Source organism: Lipotes vexillifer, unplaced genomic scaffold (assembly GCF_000442215.2).
Source record: "Lipotes vexillifer unplaced genomic scaffold, Lipotes_vexillifer_v1.1 scaffold228, whole genome shotgun sequence".
Lineage (NCBI taxonomy): Eukaryota > Metazoa > Chordata > Mammalia > Artiodactyla > Lipotidae > Lipotes > Lipotes vexillifer.
The window spans coordinates 990,994-997,836 of record NW_006795410.1 but is presented as its reverse complement, the minus strand read 5'-3'; positions in this window follow the sequence as shown (position 1 = coordinate 997,836).

Genomic DNA, 6,843 nt, shown 5'->3' with positions numbered 1-6,843 from the left:
TCTCCTTTTTCATTTCTAATTCTATTGATTTGAGTTTTCTCCCTTTTTATCTTGATTAGTCTGGCTAATGGTTTATCAATTTTGTTTATCTTCTCAGAGAACCAGCTTTTAGTTTTATTGATCTTTGTTATTGTTTCCTTCATTTCTTTTTCATTTATTTCTAATCTTTATGATTAATCTTTATGATTAATAAAGATTAATCTTTATGAAATAATCTTTATGATTTCTTTCCTTCTGCTAACTCTGGGGTTTTTTGTGATTCTTTCTCTAATTGCTTTAGGTTTAAGTTTAGGTTTTTTATTTGACATGTTTCTTGAGGTATGATTGTATTGCCATAAACTTCCCTCTTAGAACTGCTTTTGCTGCATCCCATAGGTTTTGGGTTGTTGTGTTTTAATTATCATTTGTTTCTAGGTATTTTTTGATTTCCTCTTTGATTTCTTCAGTGATCTCTTGTGATTTAGTAGTGTATTGTTTAGCCTCCATGTGTTTGTGTTTTTTACAGGTTTTTTTCCTGTAATTGATATCTAGTCTTATAGCATTGTGGTCAGAAAAGATACTTGATACAATTTCAATTTTCTTAAATTTACCAAGGCTTGATTTGTGACCCAAGATATGCTCTATCCTGGAGAATGTTCCATGAGCACTTGAGAAGAAAGTGTATTTTGTTGTTTTTGGATGGAATGTCTTATTAATATCAATTAAGTCCATCTTGTCTAATGTGTCACTTAAGGTTTGTGTTTCCTTATTTGTTTTCATTTTGGATGATCTGTCCATTGTTGAAAGTGGGGTGTTAAAGTTCCCTACTATTATTGTGTTACTGTCAATTTCCCTCTTATGGCTGTTAGTATTTGTCTCTTTTATTGAGTTCCTCCTATGTTGGGTGCATAAATTTTTGCAATTGTTTTATCTTCTTTTTGGATTGATCCCTTGATCATTATGTAGTGTCCTTCTTTGTCTCTTGTAATCATCTTTGTTTTAATGTCTATTTTGTCTGATATGAGAATTGTTACTCCAGCTTTCTTTTCATTTCCATTTGCATGGATTATCTTTTTCCATCCCCTCACTTTCAGTCTGTATGTGTCCCTAGGTCTGAAGTTGGTCTCTTGTAGACAGCATATATACGGGTCTTGTTTTTGTATCTATTCAGCCAGTCTATATCTTTTGCTTGGAGCATTTAATCCATTTACATTCAAGGTAGTTATCCATATGTATGTTCCATTTGCCATTTTCATAATTGTTTTGGGTTTGTTACTGTCGATCTTTTCCTTCTCTTGTGTTTCTTGCCTAGAGAAGTTCCTTTAGTATTTGTTGTAAAGCTGGTTTGGTGGTGCTGAATTCTCTTTCCTTTTGCTTGTCTGTACAATTTTAATTTCTCTGTGGGATCTGAATGAGATCCTTGCTGGGTAAAGTTGGTTGTAGATTTTTCCCCTTCATCACTTTAAAAATGTTCTGCCACACCCTCTGGCTTGCAGATTTACTGCTGAAAGATCAGTTGTTAACCTTATGGGGATTCCCTTGTATGTCGTTTGTTGCTTTTCCCTTGCTGCTTTCAATATTTTTTCTTTGAATTTAGTTTTTGATAGTTTGATTAATATGTGTCTTGTCATGTTTCTTCTTGGATTTATCCTATATGGGATTCTTTGTGCTTCCTGGACTTGCTTATTTCCTTTCCCATATTAGGGAAGTTTTCAATGATAATCTCTTCTAATATTTTCTCAGTCCCTTTGTTTTTCTCTTCTTCTGGGACCCCTATAATTTGAATGTTGGTGTATTTAATGTTTTCCCAGAGGTCTCTGAGAGTGTCCTCAATTCTTTTCATTCTTTTTTCTTTATTCTGCTCTGCCCTAGTTATTTCCACTATTTTGTCTTCCAGGTCACTTAGCTATTCTTCTACTGATTCCTTCTAGAGAATTTTAAATTTCATTTATTGTGTTGTTCATCATTGTTTATTTGCTCTTTAGTTCTTCTAGGTCCTTCTTAAATGTTTCTTCTATTTTCTCCATTCTATTTCCAAGATTTTGGATCATCTTTACTATCCTTATTCTGAATTCTTTCTCAGGTATACTGCCTATTTCCTCTGCATTTGTTTGGTCTGGTGGGTTTTTACCTTGCTCCTTCATCTGCTATGTATTTCTCTGTTTTCTCATTTTGCTCAACTTACTGTGTTTGAGCCTTTTCACAGGCTGAGGGTTCGTAGTTCCTGTTGTTTTTGGTGTCTGCCCCTAGTGGGTGTGGTTGGCTCAGTGGGTTGTGTAGGCTTCCTGGTGGAGGGGACTAGTGCCTGTGTTCTGGTGGATGAGGCTGGATCTTGTCTTTCTGGTATGCAGGCCTGCTTCCGGTGGTACGTTTTGGGGTGTCTGTGACCTTATTATGATTTTAGGCAGCCTCTCTGCTAATGGGTGTGGTTGTGTTCCTGTCTTGCTCATTGTTTGGCATGGGGTGTCCAACACTGTAGCTTGCTGGTCGTTGAGTGGAGGTGGGTCTTAGCGTTGAGATGGAGATATCTGGGAGAGCTCTCACCAATTGATATTTCATGGGGTCGGGAGGTCTCTGGTGGACCAATGTCCTGAACTCGGCCCTCCCTTCTCAGAAGCTCAGGACTGACACCTGGTTGGAGCACCAAGACCCTGTCAGTCACACAGCTGGGTCATCCTGGAGAAGATGGACTGAAGCCAGGAGAAAGCTAGAGGATGGGAGACATGTCAGAAGGCTTGTTTGATGAAATCAGGCAAAGGATTGTGACATTCTGTACCCAGGCTCTACTCACGAAGGGGAAAGGGGTGCCTTGGGAAGTTGAGCGCACGCTTCCCTTAATTCACTTTTTTTGTCCAGATGACCATGGCCATGTGTAGGAAATAACACTATCTTGATTTTACCCTCAAGAAATCAGGATGATATAAACCTATAAACCTAGAAAATATATATTATAGAAATTATTTCATTCAGGTATTCTTTTTTTGCTTTTAAATCACATTCAATACCATTCATTTCAAATTCACTATTCTTAGAATTATATTTTTCAGTAGTTAACTAGACAGTTTTCATTGGAGCTAAAAGAAAAATAACTGCCTTATTCTAGTGAAATGAAAACCAGAAAAACAAATGAATAAAATGAAAAACATAAGAAAAATATATTTGTTTTATTGTATTTGAAAATAACCTCCATTCCCTCTCCATATATTTAGTGTTCATTATACAGAAATTTTTATTTAATTATAAACTCACTCTTTGTCTCTATGATAACCTATAGCCTCATTTACTCTCTAATAGCCTTTGTTTATACTGGTACAGTACTCAGAGTCTTGTCTTTTCTTAAAATTTTTTAACAGGAGAGTACCAAATTTTTGTTTTTGTTTTTGTTTTTTTACAGAAGAATACCAAGAGTAGCAAGTTCTTTGGAAAGTAACTTGCTTAAGGTCATACAGACTTAGTGTTCATCAGAAGAAGAATTCAGTAGATGCACACTATTACATTTAGAATGGATAAACAACAAGGTCCTACTACATAGCACAGGGAACTATATATAATCTCCTGGGATAAACCTAATGGAAAAGAATATTTAAAAAAGAATATATATATATATGTGTGTGTGTGTGTGTGTGTGTGTGTGTGTGTGTGTGTGTGTGTGTGTAAAACAGTCACCTTGCTGTACAGCAGAGATTGGCACACATTGTAAATCAACTGTACTTCAATTTTTAAAAAATGAAGAAGAATTCAGGTCTGATATTTATTTTTAGCCTTCTCTCCTTCTTATCTTGCTGATTCACACTGGAGATGATTAAGAACAATGTTTTATTGAGTAGTTCTGGGTGAACATATCTGTTATGGACTGAATGTTTTGGTCACCTCGGAAATTTGTATATATATGTTGAAACCCTAACACACAGTGGAATGGTATTAGGAGGTGGGACCTTTGGGAGGTAATTGGGTTTAGACAAGGTCACGAGGGTGGAACCCTTATGATGAGATTAGTGTCCTTATAAGAAGAAAAAGAGGCTAGAGCTTCCTCTCTCTGTCATGTGAAGAAACAACTAGAAATCAGGAAGAGAGCCTTCACCAAGAACCAGATTATGCTGACATCCTGATTTGGACTTCTAGCCTCCAGAACTGAAACAGAAATGTTTGTTGTTTAAGCTTCCCAGTCTATGATATTTTTGTTATATCAGCCTGAACTAAGACAATATCTCACAGTGATTAAGGAGTGATGGTGGTATAAAGACATGGAACAAACTAGAGGAGGTTAGTCATTTGAAAAAATTTATTATAAAAGAAAAACTGGAACTTAGATTGGTAGCTAGATCAAGTGATGTGTGTGCATGTGCGTGTGTGTGTGTGTGTGTGTGTGTGTGTGTGCACAGCCCCATTTTATCTTCTAATGGGTACTAGAAAAATACCCATTAGAAGATAATGGGTAATTAGAAAAAAAAAAGGGAATTCTTTATAGATCTTATGATAGAGGGTAATAGGTCAGTGAAGGAGAAGAAGGGTGATAGTTGCTTGAGAAACTACATTGAGGGTAAGGATCTGAAAGGAGTTGGACATAAAGTAGAAGGTACATATAGAATCACAAGCTTATTTATCTGACGCTAGAGGACAACTGACATTTCTAAGAAGCCATTAATTTCAACTCTACTTCTTAAGAGTATCCCATACATTTATGGATCAGGCCAACAAAACATTTCTTACAATCTCATGTTGGTGGGTCCTTTTCCAAGGCATTAGAATTTGAGGTAAATAAACAAAAGGGCTCACTGCTGTGATTCATTCCCTAGAAATCCACAAACTTATTGGTCAAGACTAACCAAACTAACCTGCATGCATAGTTAAAACAGAATCAGTAGGGTGACCCAATCCTTTAAAACACTGATGTTGTTTTCTCTTCCAATATACAAATACAAGATCATACAGTCTACTCTCTTTTAAGGATTCCATAATTCCAGGCAGGCAGGAGCTGAAAAAATTCAAAAGACAAAGAAAAGAACTTTTCTTTCTAGTAAAAAATTCATTTAGATATATCAGAGGAACCTCAAATTTATTATATTAAAATTGAATTTATTGACTTTCAGTTTCAGCTGTGACGTGTAAAGAACTTAGAAGTCATCATTCCCATCATTACACTAAGAAAAAGCTGAAAAAAAACCTGAAAACCAATGATTTTTCTAGTACCCATTAGAAAACTGAGACTGTAGGGCAAACCTTCACCCTTAAATCTGAAGAAGACAAGACAATCCAGAGGGTAATAGCCAAGATTTACTTACGTGGAGTACAAGCTACTGGAACCATTAGCAGGTAGGAACACCTAAATGCTAATTTTGACAAATTGCTGGAGATTGAGTGTGGACTAACATGAGAATGAGAACTTCCTTGGGACAGTTAGTGAGGGACACACATTCATGGGCCTTATATCTAGGAACCCATGAGATTCTTAAGGTGAATTCCTCTGGCAAAAGCAAAAGATAAGAATAATTATTGTAGAATTAGTCCAGAGCATTTTTCATAACAAGTAACTAGCCTCCAGGAGTAAAGATTTTACCAGAACCTTAATCCACCTGGGGTAAGGACTTTCTTCCTACTCCAGCCCCCTCTAATCTTCTTGTATCATCTAAGAGGAGAAAAAATGTGTTACTGGATAGAGATTTGTGATTGTCACAGTCCCAAGAACAGGCACATTGGAATTTAAACCTAAAATCATACAACACTTCCCCTATCTCACACCTTACCACCACCAAAGAGGGCTCCAGTATAACAGCAGTGAATTAGAACTGAAAGAGTTTCAAGATTCAGATTCCTTCTGAGGAGTACAAAGGGAAGCCCAACGTCAAGAGGGAGACAAAAACAAGGACAACAGATGAATTTGAAATCTCTGACACTTAAAAGCTTCAGCAAACATTAAACACAGCCCAACTCCTAGACAGAGTTAACATAAACTCTAACACTAAAGCCTATTTATCTATTACCTCCAACACCACATGACTCGCTTTCTGCAACATATTGTAAGGCATGCTGAAAGGCAGGAAAAAATAGCTTGAAGAGGTAAAGCAATCATTAAAACCACATTCAGATGTCAGAAAGAGGTTGGAATTATCAGACAGGGAATGTAAGATCACTATGATTAATATGTTAAGAGCTGTAATGAAAATGGTAGACAACATATTGGAACAGATGGGTAATGTAAGCAGAGATTTGGGAACCTTAATAAAGAACCTACAAACTTCCCAAAATGAAATACAAAGAGAAAAAGGAATGAAAACAAACAAAAAATCCCCCCAAATACAGAACATTCAAGAACCATGGGAGAGTTTCAAAATGTGTAACATATGTACAATTTGAATAATAGAAAAAAATAAAAGAATGGAGCAGAAAAATATTTGAAATAATAATGGCTGAGAACATTCCAAAATAAATGGTTGATACCAAACTGATGTTCCAAGAAGCTCAGAGAACAGTGAGCAAAATAAATGTGGAAAAAAGAAAACAAAAACCCTGACATCTAGGCATATCACATTCAAATCAAAGAAAAGAAAAGAGAAAATCTTAAAAGAAGCCAGAGTAGTGGGGGAACACCTTACTTACAGAGAAACAAGGACAAGAATTGTAATGGACTTCTCATCAATAATAAAAAGAAATGGAGAAAAGAAAAGCCAAGAAAAGTCAGAGAGGAATGTAAATGTAGGTCACTTAATGTAAGAAGTCCATCTAAAAAGACTACAAACTGCATAATTAAAATTATACTTCAGGGCTTCCCTGGTGGCACAGTGGTTGAGAGTCCGCCTGCCGATGCAGGGGACACGGCTTCGTGTCCCAGTCCGGGAAGGTCCCACATGCCACGGAGCGGCTGGG